The following is a 4,311-nucleotide window of genomic DNA, read 5'->3' on the forward strand; positions in this document are numbered from 1 at the left end:
TACTTGTGTAATGTGTTTTCCTTCAAAAAGTAGAGTTTATTTGTGAGCAGGCAGGTACATTTCCAAAATACAAAGTGAACTAAAGAACAAGGGGTACCAACACTAAACAGCCTCCTGTAGATTAAAAAAGAAAAAGAAAATCTAAAAAATACAATAATGTTGTTGTTGTAAGTTTACACCCAAAAATAAAAAGTAAAAAAAAGGATAAATGACCAGTGTCATTAAGGCTAGGTTCACACTATTGCGATGCGGGAACGCCGCGAATCCGCGGCGTTTTCCCGCATCGCATACCTCCCGCCGGCAGTTCACACTGCCCTATGCGGACGGCTGGGGGTGTCAATGTTATGTTAATGACACCCCCAGATCCGTCGGCATATCGCAGTGCGATCTGCCGACTCGCACAGGAATCGGATCGCATGGTGTGAACCCCCATGCGATCCGATTCCGTTGCGGACCCAAAAAAGGGTCCTGTGCGAGTTTGCTGCGGGACAGCTGCGAGTTCAGCCATACTATCTGTATGGCTGAACTCGCAGTGCTACGGAGATCGGATGTGATTTTCTGTGCGAATCACATCCGGATCTCCCCCCGCAGCAGTGTGAACCCAGCCTAAAGGAGATTTTTAGGGAACCCCCCCCCCAAAAAAAAACAAACAAAAAAAACAAACAAAAAAAAACATTGTGTAGATGTGACTTAAAATAAAATTGTATTGCTGAAATGGTTAAAAAAGAGTCATGAAATCCGTTCGGGAGAAGTGTGTGTGACTATGAGCATCAAAAGAAGTTGGTTCTTGCAGCATTGTAAAGAACAAGAGAATGCGCTTGATGACTGATTTTTTAACATTGCAGCATGACGAATGTGCTATATCGCTTACGAGCAGTAGTTTTACCTGAACGAGCGCTTCCGTGTCGGAATTTGAATGTGAGCATGCGTGGCACTTGGTCCGATGAAAATGCTCTACACATGATCGGATTAGGTCCGTCCGGCCCAGTTGGTCGGGAAATCTTTCCAACATGTTGGAAAATTGGGTCGGACGGAGATTCGGACGGAATCAGTCCGATGCATACCACACACAGTCGGATTATCTGACGACACGGTCCGATAAGACTCATTCCGACATATTCTCTGACTGTGTGTACGCGGCATTAGAGATTTATATGAAGCAAACACCGTTATCTTAGAAATTGGCCATAAACACTACTGTAAGTACAAAATGCCATAGTACATGACATGCAGATGTATAACAGTATGCATGAGCATATGGTACATGTATGCTTTGGCCATGACCAGTGCATGTGCACAACTTCTTACTTTTGCTTGTGATTGCATGTTGTAATAATGAAGAGTTTTGCTGAGTTACTGTACGTGCAAATAAACTGTTCACTTTTCAAGGGAAATATCCTGTAGCTTAGTGAATGAAGTAAAACTCTGCTGACTTCTTTCATCCAATTATGTTAAACCAAACATAGTGTTTTTTATTTTTCTTTCATGCGATTGGGAGCAAGAAAAATTGGGAATTTGTATTTTTATCTAGGCAGACCTGAGCTTTACACAGCCCCCTCACACAGCACATCCAGAAAGATGAAACAGGGTATAGTTAATGAATACCGTGGTGTCTTCTCGTCAACCCCAGCTCTTTGACTAGAAAATTGAGAGAGGATCAGAGGACTGATAAGGTCAACACTCATTCATTATGCTCACTCCTCCTATTAGCAGGTTCCTTGTAAACAGCTTTGCATGTAGCATATGTGATGGACTTCTAATCTTGTCCCTCCTTCTCCCAGATTGAGTAATGCTGAATAGGGACTGCAAGATGTTTAAGTCAACTCAAATTAAGGAGTGCATTTTTAAAGAATATATACACTGTTATGCTTGATGCGATTGTACACTGTTATAGTAATAAATGCAGAACTGTGGTAATTTGTGTCTTTTATATCTGCCTGTATTTTAGCTTTATACATACACGTTATTTAGTTCACCTGAATATAATGCACAAAAACTGTAACAATTCAATGTTCAATGCACATTTCAAATTGGGATTGTAACATATGCAGTGACCACAACTGGAAAGTTAGAGTGATTGCAGTCCCTGGATGGTTTGTGCACTCATGCGATCACATAACACAAGTATGTCAATTATCTTCATAGTGGTGTTCCTTTGCTCTTTTCTTTAAGCAAATCAGGCCCCTTGTCTGCCTATTTCTTTTATTTCATTAACCTCCTTCTTTACAGTATTATGTATATATTACCAATGCATGTATAAAGTTTAAAATATATGTGAACCCATTTGGTTTAAAACAGAAATGAAAGACAAAACATTTGTGTATACATCTACCTTTAAACTATGAATACATTTTCCCTTTTTTTTTTATAAGTGTCCACATCTGTTCTAAGTTGTATACATAAGGAGCCTAAAGAGATGATGTGTAAAAATAGCAGCACTATGAATTTACCAGTGAATAGGTATGTGGCGGGTGTTAGCACCATTGTGCTCATTGGAGGAGGGCAGGCTAAATTCTCCACATTCGCCAGAAAACTGATTATGCTGTGCTCTCATGCCTAGTGTGGTCAATTTATTTTTATAGGAAAGCAGAGGGACTGGCAGAAACACCAAGTAGCACAAAGGAAGCAATACAAAGAGAACAGGATACTTTTTCATACATGATACAGCAGGCATATATCAGGAATGAATAAAATGTTGGGTTGACGTATTCTTAAATACTATGAGTAGTCGCAAAAAAAATAACTGATTTGTGAAATATAGCACTTTTGCATTACGTTAACACAAGTAATACATTTTGTATACGAGAATAATAATACGTATATAATAATTCTAAATATTGTATTGTCACAAAAAATACAATGGTGGATTTAATTTTAGACTCTACCTATGAAAAAATGAGCATTCTTGTAGATAAGGGTTTATATAATTACAGCAGAATAGAAGGACATATTTTAAAATCAGGAATAAGCTGTGGTCTCAACAATCAGGCTGGATTAAATACTAACAATAAAAAAGTAGAAAATGATGTTACCTCAGATAGCTTTTGTTATTTCACGATTTGCAAAAAAATAAATAAAAATGTATTCCAAAATGAGTACATTTTAAGTAGTTATAATAAACTTTATTTATGTGCTTGTTACAGACAACACCTGGGCCTCATCCATTTCATCAGTAAAAATGTAGCTGAAGTGGGACATAGGAGAGAATGTCTTCATTTTCCGACTTATTTTTAATTTTCTGTTACCTCCTTTTTAACAAAGGTGTCCACCTATAAATGAATGCCACCCTTTGGTCAAATTCCAGTGCCAATTCTGCCTTCAATAGACAACACTTTCCCTTGAGCCTGCTGCACTGCTTGGGCTGCACCCTTCTTTGGTAATGTAGTACACAGAGAAGTCACTGATTGCATTGGTTTGCTACTAAAACTGCTCAGGGTGAAATTCCACACTGCACACTGGGGACAATATTTGAAAAAATACCTTTTAAAAATCAATTAAAAATCATTTGCTGCTGGTTGCTTTAATGTTTCAAAGAAAATCAAATGACTGCTAAGCTATGCTTTTGTTACAAATAAAAAAAGTTTTCTCTGCTGTCATAAATTTTTTTTTTTACATAGCTGACATAACCATTCCGTACCACTAAAAATGTTTGATTATTGCACAAATGTATAAAATTTAAACATGCATAGAAAGCATTGTGGTAAAAAAAACACGATGGTTTACAACCCCTTTAAATCCCTCATTTACACCCTTTTGTAAATTAGACTACTGCTTGATCTATCCATATACTGTACCTCCTGGATATTCCTCCATGCATATGTCTAAAGATGCCAGGAAGTTATTTTTACGTGTGCTTATTGCCACAAGATGCTTGTTCGCCTCTGGCTGAAAGAGGGAACATGGACCAAACACACTTGGCTTATACTTCCACATTTCAGAAGTCAAACTCATGGTTTCTCTTACAGATAGAATGAATAATGCCCCCACTACTTTTGAACAGGTGTGAGATCCCTGAGTCTACTTTGAAAAACCCACACTTGAGATACTTCCTGGACAATTCATCTGACTGGCTGTTGTTCTCTCTCAAAACCGCCTGCATCCCTCCCCTTTGCCTCTTTACCTTTACTTTCTTCCCTCTTACTCACTGGAATGAAGCTACCCTTTTTTTCTCTCTTGTTATTCATGTCCTTTGATGCTAACTGGCTGTAATGCCTCCTCTGGCATTTTGCCAAGGCCTAACTGTTAGACTTTTATTTGTATGGCATTTGTTGAATGGTTAATTAACTCCCATGCAAAGTAAATTGCGACCTC

Source organism: Lithobates pipiens, unplaced genomic scaffold, assembly GCF_037356315.1.
Source record: "Lithobates pipiens isolate NorthernLeopardFrog02 unplaced genomic scaffold, aLitPip1_a1.2 Scaffold_13, whole genome shotgun sequence".
Lineage (NCBI taxonomy): Eukaryota > Metazoa > Chordata > Amphibia > Anura > Ranidae > Lithobates > Lithobates pipiens.